The sequence below is a fragment of the Ornithorhynchus anatinus genome, chromosome 8, assembly GCF_004115215.2.
Source record: "Ornithorhynchus anatinus isolate Pmale09 chromosome 8, mOrnAna1.pri.v4, whole genome shotgun sequence".
NCBI lineage: Eukaryota > Metazoa > Chordata > Mammalia > Monotremata > Ornithorhynchidae > Ornithorhynchus > Ornithorhynchus anatinus.
Genome location: NC_041735.1, coordinates 52,861,488 through 52,877,275, shown reverse-complemented (window position 1 = coordinate 52,877,275; position 15,788 = coordinate 52,861,488). Strand labels below are relative to the sequence as shown.

The following is a 15,788-nucleotide window of genomic DNA, read 5'->3' as shown; positions in this document are numbered from 1 at the left end:
TTAAAAAAAATAAGCATACAATCTTTAATTCAGAGTGTAAACTCATTGTGGACAGCAAAGGTCATGCATTCATTCAGTAGTGTTTATTGAGCGCTTACTATGTGCAGAGTACTGTACTAAGCGCTTAAAAATGACCTGCGTTGAGGATGGGATTCAAACCCACACGTGCAGGGCACACTGCATTAGCAATCCATCACCTTAACCACTCGGCCACCTCGTCCTGTGTCTGTTGTATTTTCCCAAGTGCTTAGTACAGTGTCCTGCAAATAGTAAGCACTTAATAAATATCATTGATCAATTGATTGTGACCCATTCATTCAGTCAGCAGGAAGGCAGCAATTTAAGAGTGGAAATGTGGGGATGATGAAGTATACTTATTGTGGTTTTGGGGAAGATTCATGGCATGTTTTATAAAGGGTGAAGTACAGGGCTTTTATTCTCTAAAAGTTGTCTGAATGCTAGTTTACATTTTTTAATCTCTGCAGGAGAATTATTACATTATATGCTCTAGGTATAGTTTGTGTGGTCCTATTGAAAAGTTGTCAGTATAAGACACACATTTGTGGTGTGATGAGTAGTTTTGTAGACAGTGGATGAAGCTGGCTAGCCTTCTAAGTTTATCTGTGAACCTAAGATCATGAGAAGCGGAGTAGAACTCACAGATTCCTCCTTCCCCAGGTAACAACACTTTTTCAATTTCTTCTTGGTCACTTTCTCCCCAGCCCTGACCTTCCTGCTTCCCTTTGCTATTTAATCTTCATTCAGAAATAGATTGTAGGTGGGCAATATGGCAATCAAGAATAACTCCTTTTTTTGCTTTTTTTTTTGTTTTTGTTAGATGCCACGGAACTAAAAAGTGTCATTATCATTTACAGCACCCAGAGTTGAATCACCCAGAGCAAGGGCTTAGGTATTCAGACCAGGCCTCAGGGTTTATGTGCATTTGCCTAGTCAATTATTTATCCTGATATTTCAGTCTGGCATTGTCTACTTCCTATAACTGATCCTAGTTCTTCCTACTGTTCTCATTACCCGTGAGATAGTACTATCTCTATTTTGCAAATGATGAAACTGAGGTATAGAGAGGTGAAGTGACTTATCCAAGGTCACCCCCCAGGCTAGTGGCAGAGCTGGAAATCAAACCCGACTCTGCCACGTTTCAGATCGATGCTCTTCCGCTACATCATGCTACCTCCCCTCTGTTAGACAAGCAGCTCACTGTGGGCAAGGAATGTGCTTCTATTGAAGCAGTTAGCACGGAGCATTCATTCATTTCATTCATTCAATCGTACTTATTGACAGCTTATTGCATGCAGAGCACTGTACTAAGCACTTGGGAGCATACAGTGTAACAGTAAACAGATACAATTCCCTGCCCAGAGCACAATAAATGTTGTTACCGTTGTGCTGGTTCAAAGAATCCTGTGGTGTCTGACTATTTCTCTCAAAGTAGGTAGCCAAGAGACCAAGACCTATGTCCTGGGTGTGAACTCTGCCTCACCTTTGGCCTGGGCTATTTTCTTCCTCTTTGCTGACTCCAGCCAATGGGACAGGAACTTCTTGGTCAGTTGGGGATCATCCCTAAACAACAGGAAGGATTACCATCATTCAAGGGCCTGGGCTAATTCACAGTTGTTTTGAGAGGAGAGAGATGGTTGTCTTTCCCCACGTTCCCTGTGACATATTAATAATTGTGATATTTGTTAAGGGGTAGATTCCAGATACTCAGCTTGGACATAGTGCCTGTCCCACTTAATAATGCCTGCGTACATGGGACTCATGGTCTAGTGGGAAGAAATCTATAAATAACATAAGACTGGTAATGTAATAGTACCCTTTTTGTCCCACTCCTTGCCTTCAGATAGGAACATTTTTAGAGAAGCAGCGTGGCTCAGTGGAAAGAGCCTGGGATTGGGAGTCAGAAGTCATGGGTTTGAATCCCGGCTGTGCCACTTGTCAGCTGTGTGACTGCGGGCAAGTCACTTAACTTCTCTGTGCCTCCGTTACTTCATCTGTAAAATGGGGATTAACTGTGAGCCTCACGTGGGACAACCTGATTACCCTGTATCATCCCTAGCGCTTAAAACAGTGCTCTGCACATAGTAAGCTCTTAACAAATGCCAACATCATTATTATTATTAACCCACTTTTTAATGATATTTGTTAAGTGCTTACTATGTGCCAAGCACTTTATTAAGCCCTGGGGTAGATATAAGCTTATCAGTTTTGACACAGTCCATGTCCCACGTGGGGCTCACAGTCTTAATCCCCATCTTACAGATGAGGTAGCTGAGGCACAGAAAAGTGAAGCAGTTTGCCCAAGGTCACACAGCAGACAAGTGGTGGAGCTGGGATTAGAATCCAGCTCCTTCTGACTTCCAGGACTATGCTCTAGCCACTAGACCACTCTGCTTCAACTCACTTGACCCAGATGAGTCAGAGATTCCACCTCAGGAACCCATTCCATTCGAACAACCCCAGTTGTCAAGAAATTCTACAGTGGCAAATTAAAATTCCTCTCCAGGCAGGTCATCTGGAACTTTGCAAGGGCTGGGACCAGCCCTTAGTGGGAATGGGTCAGGTCAACCCAAAGCCAAACCTAGTGAGGGATGGACAGACTGAAAGTCTCCCCCCACCAATCCTTGGCTGTACTAAGGGAGGGGAAGCAGAAGGAAGAGGACTAAATGTATGCTTAAATATATTTTTTTTTAGTTTTGGCTTCTTTTCTCCATCTGTGTTGAGCCAAATATGGGGAAGCGAAACCAAAACAGAGAAATGCAGGTTTATCTTTACCTTTGTCTCTCCTATTAGAGTGCAAGCTCCACATGCCAGGGAATGCATTACTTTGTCATTCTCTACTTCCTAGGGCCTAGTACAGTGCACCGCCTCAAGTGAGTGCTCAGTAAATACTACCTTCTGCCATTTTGAGCATCTAAACTGAGACTATGCTCCTATGAGCATGCAAACTCAGTACATAGGGACCACAAAAGAATTGGGGATTGGGTGGACTGGATCCCCAAATTTTCATTGCCTCTTGGGCCCGGGCCTGAGAGTCTAAGTTTGGATAGGGCTTTGAAAGTCAGGCTAGATCAGGGCACTGTGATCAGATACTAGGTTCAATCACACCCTTTGCTCCACTGTCCACAGTCGTGGCTAGTTGATCCTTTTGAATGTCCCAGAAGAAGTTGTCTATTAAGGCTACCAAGATGCTTCAGTCCTAGCCTGGATCAGAATGTGGTCAACAGTTAGGTTGAGGCATTTCATAGCTTGTATCTTAAAATAAAGCGGAGGAGATTTCAGTTTAGAGAAACCAGAAGTTTGGTCGACTATCAATTGCTACCTGTGTTGGGGGGGCGGGGGAGGACGCAGTGCACACAAACATGCAGGCACTTGTTTGTTTATATATTCAAGTACTTCAGTACAAAATTGATCATTGGAGATTTAATAAAAGTGGCCACCTCTTGGGTAGAAGTCCAACCAGCTAGGATTTGAAGGGCCAGTTGTCTGGACCTCCTCAGTGTCGGCAAATGCCCCACTGGCTGCTGCTTTCCTTGAGTGGTTTTTTTGGTCTGCTTGGCCCAATTACAGCCAATATTGGATATTAACGCCCCCAACAGTTTTGCTGCCACTTCCTGAGGTCTGCACCACACAACTCCTGGAGAGAAGGAGAAGTTTCTGAATGAGGATAGACTGAAATGCTGCTAGCTCTCCAGCCAGGAAAGATGAATGCTGAATAGCACTCCTGATCCCCCCTACCACCTGCTTCATGACAGGTTTAAAACAAGGAATTACTATTCATCAAAGCCCAGAACAGGATAAGAGGGTACCTAGTGAAACATGAAAATGGTAGGTTCGAAACAAACCCTTCATTGAAGCTTTTGTTATCACAGGAAATTGTGTGAGCACCTTTAACATATGCACAAACATGCAAGTGTATATTTATAAATGTATATATGCATATATTAGTTTACATGGTCAATTTTTTTCATTTTTCCATACCCTTTATAGTACCAGTAGAATATATCCTTTTCCTCTTGCTCCCAGCATTCATAAATATTGAGTGCCTGCCTGTCTCCCCCATTAGATTTTTAAAAAAGGACTGTATCTTTTACTGCTGTTGTACTCTTCACACAGTAGGTGTTCAGGAAATACTACTGACTGATGGAAAGCTCTTTCTTTTAGGCAGGGTATGGATTTTTCTGGCTATAACTCTGCTAGCTTGGATTTTGTTGTGTTTATGAACTGCTTTGTTTCAGTTACAGGCCATTGACATTGTTGACCACCAGTTGGATAAAGCCCCTTCCAAGCTTCGTTCTGTCTTTTTTTCTTCCCTTCTGACAAAAGGATCCTTTTCATGCTAAATTCTTACAGTGACACTTAAAAAGCCTCTGGACTTGATTTGTTGTATTGTCTTTCATTTTGCTCATTTTTTTTATGGTATTTAATCATTTACTGTGTGCCAGGCACTGGACTGAGCGCTGAGATATATCCAAGATAATCAGGTTGGACACAGTCAATGGCTCACATTGGGCTCACAGTCTTAATCCTCATTTTACAGATGAGGTAACTGAAGCAAAGAGAAGTTAAATGACTTGCACAAGGTCACCCAGCAGCAAGTGGTGGAGCTGGGATTAGAACCCAGGTCCATCTGACTACTAGACCCATGCTCTGTCCACTAGGCTATACAGCTTCTGGTACAAGAAAGATATGGAGAGCAGAACAGATGATAAATGCGTAGAGAAGGTTTTGGGTCCTCAGCTGATCAGAGTGAACGGACAACCCCTCCCAGACTTATGTGGGTGTTGAAGGCTGTTTCTAGGTCAGTGGAGCGGTGACTGTCAAAGGTAGTGAATGCCAAAGCATTAGATAAGGTCAGAGGGAAGGCAAACTCCTGGTGTGTGTGTTTGAAAATCTCCCACAGATAACCCCTAAGTGGACAATTGAAGTGTGAGTAAGTGAAAGTTGGCTGAATTATTTATCAGGAACCCTTTCTGAGAAATCCTAAATTATCTAGTGTGAATAGGTATTAAGGTGAAGGGGTAGGTGGAGGGATGTGTATGTGTGTGTATCTGTCTTGTGGTGATTTCTGTGGTATCTCAGCATGGAAAAGAATGCTAGAAATCCCAAAAAGTTGACTCAGACTTGCCTGACAAGTTCCAGACACTTTGATTGGAGCGGAAGGAGACAAGGAGGGAGTCTGTGGTGAGGAACTTAGAATGGCACAGAAACTGAGGCTAGAAATGCTTCCTTCTCCCTCAGTGTGAAGGAAGATAAAAGTATCTGTAAAGTCAATCATCAATCAGTGGTATTTTTTGAGCACTTACTGTGTGCAGAACAGTGTACTAAAAGCTTGGGCGAGCACAGTATAACAGAATTAGCAGACGTGTTCCCTGTCCACAATGATCTCACTGTCTAGAGGGGGAGATGGGCATGAATACATTAATAATTTACAATAATGTAAATATATGTATGTAAGTGCTGTGGGATTGGGGGTGGGGCGAATATCAAGTGTCCAAAGGTCACATATGCAAGAGCGTAGATGACACAGAAGGAAAAGCGAGCCAGGCAAAAGAGGGCTTAATTGGAAAGGTCTCTTGGAGGAGATGTGACCTTAATAAGATTTTGAAGGTGGAGAGAGTAGTGGCTGAGGTATATGGAAGGGGAAGAAGTTCCAGGCTAGGGAGAAGCATGTTGGAAAGGGCTTGGCAGTGAGAAAGATGAGATCGGGGGACAGTGAGTAAACTGGTGCTAGAGGAATGTCTCTGGTGATAGAGAAATCGGGGGTCACCTAGTAGAGTGCTCTACTTTGTCAGTTCTTACTAAGTAACTAAGGGTATGGGTAACTACCTAAATACAATGAAGGAAATCTTTTTAAAATGTGGGCAGTTGAGATTAAGAAGCAGCATGGCCTATTGGAAAAAGCACAGGCCTTTGAGTCAGAGGACCTGCATTCTAAGCCTGGTTCTGCCACTTGTCTACTATTTTGACTTTGGGCAAATCACTTCTCTGTGCCTCAGTTTCCTCATCTGTAAAATGGGGATTAAATCCTACTCCCTCTACTTAAACTGTGAGGCTCATGTAGGATAGGGACAGTGTCCAATCTGAATATTTTGTATGTACCCCAGCGCTTAGTACAGTGCTTGGCCCATAGTAAGTGCTTAACAAATATTATTATTACTACTACTACTAATAATAAGAAGAAGAATCATTGGAGACCATTTGGGAGTGACATGTGTGAGACTTTGGAACTTTGTAGTTTTGTAGTCTTCTGTAAATTTGTAGGTGGTATCAAAAATCAGACTTCACTCTTCTGCCATAGTCATAAACCTCTTTTGTGATATCCCCCACTCCCTCACCATTCTCAGGTTGAGTAAATAATAATAATGCTGCTATTTGTTAAGCGCTTACGATGTGCAAAGCACTGTTCTAAGCACTGGGGATACAAGGTGATCAGGTTGTCCTACGTGGGGCTCAAAGTCTTCATCCCCATTTTATAGATGAGGTAACTGAGGCCAGAGAAGTTAAGTGACTTGCCCAAAGTCACACAGCTAACAAGTGGCAGAGCCGGAATTAGAACCCATGACCTCTGACTCCCAAGCCCGGGCTCTTTCCATTGAGCCCTGCTGCTTGTCTTAGAAGGAGCATGAAGACTTCAAGAACAGTAAATCTTAAAATGGCCCAATGTGGCCATAATTCTCTTTTTCTGGGGTGGTTTTGACTCCTGCCAGGAGGCAGGTGGAGGATAATAATAGCAATAACGGAAAAATAATTGGAGGGTAGATGAGATGACTTCTTGAGATCTCATCCATTTCCCTAGGCAATCTGAGTGATTTTTTTCACTAGTTTCACCTTTCCAACTATACTGCCTTTTTGTTCAGGGTTGGTTAGTGCTGGGTAAGGAATGGATTGCCCTCTACACTCTGCAGTAGGCTGAGAGTAGTACAGGCAAGCTGGACTATGGACAGAATGTGGAGATAAATTCCCTTGATTGGTCAGTGGTATTTATTAAGCATTTACTGTGTGCAGAGCACTGTACAAAGTACAGATTTGTTGAAGACATATAAAAGTGATTTCCTTTATTTGATTTGAAGTCCTTAGTTGTTTAGCCTGTGTTAAAAGCCCAACTTTGCTAGTTTGGACCTCTGCTGCAGCCATTCCTTCCAGTAAATAGATGAGCAGGGACTATTACTTGTTCTCACTCGGCATTCTTCAGTTGGTCATCAGTAAGCTTTCTGATGTCTGAGGAAGCTGGGACTGAGTCTGAATGCAGAGCAGCCGACTTTTCAACCATCAGTTTTCATGTGTTGTCCCGGGTCATTGTTCCCAGTGTCCATTCAGTTCTCCCGGAACACGTGTTTTCACTGGGTGCTGTGAAAGAGTGATCTTCGGACAGTGCATGTCTATCCAAGTACAGTGTGACACGCTATTGGAAGAAACTGTTGTACAAAATACCTGTGGTGTTGAGCCGAGAGTTAGCATTCCCAGGCACTTAGGTATGGTGTCCTTCTCTGATAGACACTCAGAATACCATTATTGCAATCAGTCACTCAATAGTATTTATTGAGCACTCACTGGGTGCAGAACACTGAACTAAGTGCTTGCGGGAGTACAACACAGCAAAATTGATAGAGACATTCCCTACCCATCAGGAACTTACAGTCTAGAGGGGTAGACGGATATTAAAATGTGGGTATTTATATAAGTGCCTTGGAGAAAGCTGTCCATAATGTGGGTTCTAAAAGAATGCAACTCCCACCTCGTAGGAGATATGGGTGTACTTACCAGTACCTGTTCATTATCAGACATCACCAAAGTACAGGGTGGCCTGACATTTGATGCATCAGGACAATCCAACTCTACATTTTAAAGCATTTGGCATAATGAGAATTCTAGTCATCGTCATCAGTCATCAGGCAGTTCTAGACTAGATGATTTGTTTTCAAACTGTTCAGGATTTGAAGCACTTAGTTTTCCCAAAACATTGAGTAGATTTCTTTTATTGCAAGAAATCTATGAAAAGACATGTCTGCCACTATATGTGGTTTGGTTTCGCTTTTTCATTTAACAACAAAAAAAAGTTCTTTGACCATAAATTGAGTGCGGCCATGTGTGGCGTGTTTTCACAGAAGCATATTTTTATTTTTAGATAACCACATTGCTTTGGGTATCCGAGAAGAGAGCTCAATGCTTTTAAGGCAGTTTTTTAACTTGAGGTGGGGGGGAACAGGTTATTCTTGTTATAGCCATACCCTGGAAACTCAAAATGTGAATTAATTTCTGTATGGTTTTTTTTTTTCCTCCTGCTATGTGAGAACAGAGATTATTGTTAGGTGATTTTTGAGAGCTGGCTAAAAGCATTTTTCATGGGGGATGGGGTTTAGGGAAGAATGAAGATATAAAGTTAAAGGGATTTTTCCCCTGATCTTTCCCCATCCTTGCTGTCGCACGAGCCTTTAACCTTGGTGTTACCTTTGACTCATCTCACTCATTCAAAATATTGCTAAATCCTGTCAGTTCAACCTCCACAACATCACTAAAATCCACCCTTTCCTCTCCATCCAAACTGCCACTGCATTAGTCCAAGTTTTTGGGGCTCGTATTTGTTAGTCATCATCAAAGGTATTCATTGAGTGCTTACTGTGTGTGGAACACTGTACTAAGCTCTTGGGAGAATACAACATGAGCAGAGTAGAAGGGCTCATTAATACAATTCCACCTTTGCCAGCCAGATGCTGTGAAAAGTCCAGTCCCACCTTCTTCTTCCTATACCGTCTTCATCCGTACCCCACTATCGAACAAGTAGACACAGTTTTGGCCTTTTCCCTTTCATACATGGTTTTGGCCCTTTCCCAGGTCTTTCCCTTTACATATACTCCATGATGCCATAATAATACATACAGTACAGGAATCGGTATTGTATTGATTAATTGCATGAACCATTTGTTCTTTAAGATCCTTCTCTTCAAGCGTGTTCTCAACACTGGGGACCACTAGTGAATCATCATACCTATAACACCCTCCTGAGGTACATTTTCTGATTCGTTTTATCATCTCTTGGTGCACAGTTTTAAACTCATGTCCTGGAAGGAGAAGGGTAACTATGACAGGAGCCTTAGAATGACTGTGGATCACTGCTCTGGTTCCTCTTGTGGTATAAACGTTCATAAAGAGAGGAGTCCATTGGCTCTTCCTAAGAGTCTTGTATGGTGGAAGTCCACTGAGATCCTGCTCATTTATTTCACCAACGTACATGTTTTCAGGCTGAATTCATTCTGTCTGCACTCCTGATGGTGCAATGTAGATTCCATTGCCATCCTTCAGGCTAATTCCTCTTCTAGGCCCAGCAACCCAACCCAAATGATAAAACTGCTTGCAGAGTTCTGGGATCAGATTTCTTGGATGCTCTTTATCCTGCACGAAGCCTCCGTGGGGGCAGTGGTAGCCCACCGAGCTGTGACACGCAGACGCAAAGAAGGGGCCAACATGCTGAGTGGACCTCCCCCCAGGGCTTCCCTGGGGCCAACTGAACAGCCGTCCCTCATAGAGGCTGTGGCGGGCAGGGCGTGGGGCAGCCGAGATGGCAATCAGGTGGGCGTGAAGTGTTAGGCACTTGCTATGTGCCAGGCACTGTACTAAGTGCTGGGGTAGAGATAAGATAATCAGGTTGGACACAGTCCCTGGCCCACATAGGGCTCACGGTCTTATTTGCCATTTTGCAGATGAGGAAACTGAGGCACAAAGAAGTTAAGTGATTTTCCCAAGGTTACATAGGAGACAAGTGGCAGAGCCAGGATTAGAACCCAGATCCTTCTCATTTCCAGGCCCTTGCTTGAAGCAGCATGACTTAATGGATAGCACACAGACCTGGGAGTCAGAAGGTCATGGATTCTAATCCCAGCTCCACCATTTGTCTGCTGTTTCACCTTGGGCAAGTCACTTCACTTCTCTGGGCCTCAGTTCCTTCATCTGTAAAATAGAATTAAAGACTGTGAGCCCTGTGTGGGACAGGCACTGTGTCCAGTCTGACTATCTTGTAACAGTGCCTGGCGCATATTAAGATCTTGAGAAATACCATAATTAGCATTATTATTATAATTATTATCCTATCCTGTCTTGATTACTATATTAATCTCCTTCCTGGCCTCTTGTCTCTCCCCACTCCAGTCCACACTACACTCTGCTGCCTGGAACATTTTTCTACAGAAACATTCAGTCCATGTTTCCCCACACCTCAGGAACTTCCAGTGTTGCCCATCAGTCTCCGCGTCATACAGAAATTTCTTACCATTGACTTTAAAGCACTCAGTCACCTTGCTCACTCCTTCCTCACTTTGCTGCTCTCCTATTACGCCCCTGCCTACACACTTCACTCCTCTAATGCCAACCTATTCACCTTGATCTTGTACCTTGATCTTGTCTATCTCGCCAGTGAGCTATCGCCCATAACCTTGCCCCCTCCCTCTTCATATCCGACAGACCCAGACTCGCCCAGACAGACTCGCCCCACCTTCAAAGCCTTATTGAAGGCACATCTCCTCCAGAGGCCTTTCCTGACCAAGCCGTCACTTCCTCTTCTCCCACTCCCTTCTGCGTCACCCTGATTTGCTCCCTTTATTCAACCGTCCCTCAGCCCCACAGTACTTATGCACATATCCATAATTTATAGTAATGTCTGTCTCCTTCTCTAGGCTATAAGCTCAGTGGAAAGAGCACGGGCTTGGGAGTCAAAGGTCATGGGTTCGAATGCCGGCTCTGCCACTTAGCTGTGTGACTGTGGGCAAGTCACTTAACTTCTCAGTGCCTCAGTTCCCTCATCTGTAAAATGGGAATTAATACCGTGAGCCTCACGTGAGACAACCTGATTATCCTGTATCTAACCCAGCGCTTAGAACAGTGCTCTGCACATAGTAAGCGCTTAACAAATACCAACATTATTATTACGGGCAGGGAACATGTCTACCAACTCTGTTATGTTGTATTCTCCTAAGTTCTTTGTACAGTGCTCTGCACATAGTAAGCTCTCAGAAAATACGATGTGATTGGTAGGATTTTCGACACAAAAATGTGAATGGGGGAACTAACCCTAAATTTTCAAGGCTTTCATCGACAGTGGCATACAATTGTAATCTTCACTGCATTTTGTTACTCCTTTGGAACTTTATCTTGTGAACTTTGTGGGAGGGAGGGAGGTGGCTGTAGCCGTAATTATTATTTTATTTCAACACAGCACTCTTTCTTTTGGCCAGAATGGTATGTAGTACCTACTGATGAATGGCTAAAATTAGCCCACCTGCTCTTCGTGTAGGGAGTGAGGTGGGGTGCCCCCTCGGGTGTGGGTGGAAATGGGAAGTTCCCACTTTAATGTACTCAATACAGGTCACATTTGGTCCTGGCCTGTGTTCGGCAGTCAAGGCAGGTGACTAATTTAGACCTCGGCATTTGTAATAATAATAATAAGTAAGGTACTTGTTAAGCACTTTGTGCCAGGCACTGTACTAAGCTCTGGGGTGGATACAATCAAATTGGGTTGGACACAGGCTCTGTCCCACGAGGGGATCACAATCTCGATCCCCATTTTACAGATGAGATACCTGAGGCACAGAGAAATGAAGTGAGTTGCTCAAGGTTACACAGCAGACAACTAATGGAGCTGGGATAATGATTGTGGTATTTGTTAAACATTTGCTTTGTGCCAGGCACTGTACTAATCGCTGGGGTAGATACAAGGTCAATGAGTTGGACACAGTCCCTTGTCCCACAATTGCCTCACAGTCTTAATCCCCATTTTGCAGATGAGGTAACTGAGGCCCAGAGAAGTGAAGTGACTTGCCCAAGATCACACAGCAGACGGGTGGCGGAGCTGGGCTTAGAACCCAGGACTCTCTGGCTCCCAGGCCTGTGCTCTAACCACTATACCATGCTGCTTCCCTTAGCAACATTAGGACAGGTGGATACAGTGATACGGCACTATCAGGCACCGGCTTCAGGAACCATACGGTATCCAAAATCCTAAATTCCCAAAAAGGTCTAACAGGTTGGCATGTACACACCGGGCAGGCAAGTAGTGGGCAGTGGCCCACGGTCAATCATGCAGCTCATCTTAGTGGATACTACCTGTCTCATTCATCAAGACAAACTGCCAGTCTTCTCCCTGCCATGACTCAGTATCCTTAGGTGGGAGAGAAAGGCTAGCAATTTCTGTCGAGACTCCAACGTTCAGTTGTGTGGTAAAAAGCTCAGGAGGATTTGGTGTCTATGCATGATAAGAGGCCCTGAAATCAGGGTCAGTTTGTTGCTTCATGGGGGAGGGCTGGGAGACAGGAGACCTGAGTTCTAATCCCACCTCGGTCCTTGGCCTGCTGTGTCAATGGACAAGCCATTTCACCACTCGAGGCTGTTTCCTCATGTACAGAATGAGCATGTGTGCTCTCCTTACCATTTTGATTGTGCTGTAACTCACCAAGTCGAGTTACACGCTGAGAAGCAGCGTGGCCTACTGGAGAGAGCGTGATCCTGGGAGTTGGAAGGGCCTGAATTCTAATCCTGGCCCTGCCACTTGGTTGCTCTGTGACCTCCAGAAAGTTACTTAGCTTCTCTGTGCCTCAGTTTCTCAACAGAAAAGTGGGAATACCTGTTCTCCCTCCTACTTAAACTGTGAACCTCATGTGGGACAGAGACTGTGTCTGACCTAATTAACCTGTGCCTGTTCCAGAGTTTAAACAGTGTTTGACATATAGTAAGTGCTTAACAAATGTCATAAAAAAGAGGAAGGCCCTGGGAATATTCTAGTCGTACTTGAGTCTAGGCAAACTAGTTATTAAGTAGCATTATTATAACCCACACAGGCCAGTACTACTTTAGCTTTACTGGGGATCCCTTCATTTCAGCCCAGCTATGCACATCTACTACTGTGAAATCTTGTTTTTTCACGAACTGAAATTTTATCCTGAAAAAAAATTTCCCCTCCAAAGAGTTCCATCTTCCAGGGTGACTGCCTTACCCACTGTACTTTTTCTCTCTCTCTGATTACAGTTGTTAAACGTTCATCCCTCCCTGATAATTGCTTCAATCTAGAAGCAAGTTATACATCATTGGTTTTTCTGTCACAGTCTCAACAACAGTTCAAAGAAAGAAATTCAGAAGTAGATTTAAAAAAAATTCTTTTTGAGTCTCAGTGACCCATTTTATTCGGTTATTTTACTCACTGTTTTGTGCACACCCAAACTTCTTTCTCCCTCCCCTTTCCCCTCCCATGCTTCTCTCTTCAATCCCAAGAGATTTTTGTTAATCCTGGGTGTGCGATTTCTTGGTGTTGGTATTTGGAGAGCATGCCCTTCTGGAGGGAATGGAAGATGATTCACTAGGCAGTATGGTGTAGTGAATAGAGCACAGGCCTGGGAGTCAGGACGTGGGTTCTAATCCTGGCTCCCCCACTTGTATGCAGTGTGACCTTGCGCAAGTCATTTCACTTTTCCGGGCCTCAGTTACCTCATCTGTAAAATGGGGATTAAGACTGTGAGCCCAATGTGGGACATAATTGTGTCCAACCGTATTTGCTTGTATCCCCCCAGAATTTAGTACAATCCCTCGCACATAGTAAGTGCTTAAATACCACAATTATTATTATGATTGGCTGAGCTTTTCTTCCACCGTTTTTGCTGGTGACCCAGAGGAGAATTGTAGTGCCCAGAGTGGCATTGCCCAACCCAGATGAAGGAAATGCAATCTGTCATTGTGTGGCAGTGAAAAGAGTCTGGGAAATAGCACAGGACAGCTGCAGCTTTGTTTTTTTTTTAATCGCAGACGAGGTTTTTCATAAGAATTTCATCATTGTGCCTTTTTTCAGGATACTTTCCTCTAGCAAGCTCATTTTTTAAATGGCATTTGTTTAGTGCTTACTATGTTCCGAACACTGAGCACTGGGGTAGATACAAGATAGTGAGGTTCAATACAGTCCATGTCCTACATGGGGCTCACAGTGTGGCCTAATGGTGGATGGATCAGGGGTGTGGGAGTCAGAAAATCCTGAGTTCTAGTCCCAGCTCTGCCACTTGTCTGCTGTGTGACCTGTGTGACCTTGGGCAAATCATTTAACTTCTCTGTGCCTCCATTACCTCATCTTTAAAATGAGGATTAAGACTGTGAGCCCCAAGTGGGACAAGCACACTGTCCAAAGTGACTAGCTTGTACCTACCTCAACGCTTAGACTAGTGCCTGGCACATAGTAAATAATTATTATTATTACTATTAATAGTACTCCACATTTTACAGAGAAGTGAAGTGACTTTCCCAAGTTTACACAGCAGACTAGTGGCAGAGTCGGGATTAAGATCCAGGTACTTCTGACTCCCAGGCCTGTGTTCCATTTACTTAGGCCAAGGCTGCTGCTTCATATGGGCAGGGATTGTGTCTTCCAACTCTATTGTATTGGATTCTCCCAAGTGCCTAGTAGAGGGTTGTCACACAATAAGCATTCAGTAAATGTCACTTGTTTCATCTTCAGCCCAAATAAAGATCCCCCTGCTACTAGCACCTCTGGCTATGTGGCCGTCAATCTGATTTTCAAATCGGCCTCATGAAATTTTTGCGTACACTCCAGAATCCACCACTGCATTTCCTCCTAGAATTTTTCAGTGCCCTCTTTACCCACCAGGTTAGTGAGCAAGTTAAAGAAGTCAAACAAATGCCAGAGTGGTTAGATAAAAGGAATCGCTGATTGGCTTAGAAGCGCCACTGATCGTTCCAGGGTCAGTACATTCTAGGCTACTCGTTTTAATTGTGGTAGCAAGTTATGCTTCTGTTAGAACAGATTTACTATTTCCCTCCCACATGCTGGCGTGACAGATTAGATCGAAATGTGATGTCTTCAGTTTAAGGCACGGATGTGAAACAAATGAGAGCTTGGAATTCTACCCATGATAAAGTTCTCAGAACTAAATAGCTCTGAACTTCCAAATGATGACTTTATATCTGAAGGCCAGCATATGAAAATTGGCATCCTATTTAGACTGTGAGCCTCATGTGGGACCTATTTTTCTCGTGTCTACCCCAGTGCTTAGAACAGTGCTTGGCACATAGTAAGTACTTAACAAATACCACAGTTACTATTATACTAACTATCAAGCTCTGGTCACAAAAAGCTAGATACTCTAACTCTGTCCTTAGTCCTGTCTCCTTCTTGGAATAGATTGGTCTTGGGAATGCAGTACTTTCACTTCAGTTTCTGGGGCCATCAGATCTTTTCTGACAGTTTATTCTCTATCCTCTGCCTAATCTTTTTTTTCCCCTTTTCTTGTTTAATGGTACTTGTTAAGTGCTTACCCTGTTCCAGAAATTGTACTAAACACTGGGTTAGGTATCAGATAATCAGGGTGGACCCAGTCCCTGTTTCACTTGGGGCTCACAGTCCTAAGTCTATTGTTTATTGGTCTGCAATAAATCTCCAATGTTTTCTTAGCTCACTTGTTTCCTAAGCTAGCAGACCTTTAGAAACTATAGTTCAACTTCCTAAAATTAAATTTTAATTAGAATTTGGGAAAAGATCCTTGATCTTGTTCTGTTGCTGTGAAGACAGGATGTCAGAATCCTTTTAAGCTAAGGATTTTTGTCTGTCTCTTTCAGTGAATCAATCAATCAGTGGTATTTACTGAGCACTTACTGTGTACTGAGCACTGAAAGAGGCATGCGGAGGTCTTTTGTTGGGGTTTCAATTGTAAGGTCTCAGAATAAATCCAATAAGCCCCGTGATGTTGAAAGTCATGGTCATTGCCAGATGGAGGAAATAGCTT

General features: G+C 43.6%; 1 protein-coding gene and 1 pseudogene across 1 annotated transcript in view; one reads left to right on the top strand and one right to left on the bottom strand.

Moving 5' to 3' along the window:
• PLEKHA8 (pleckstrin homology domain containing A8) overlaps positions 1 to 15,788 on the top strand; it is a 52,849-nt gene that overhangs the window by 5,871 nt on the left and 31,190 nt on the right. The gene's annotated exons all lie outside the window — the stretch shown is intronic.
• Positions 8,775 to 11,439, bottom strand: LOC100081184 (annotated as a pseudogene).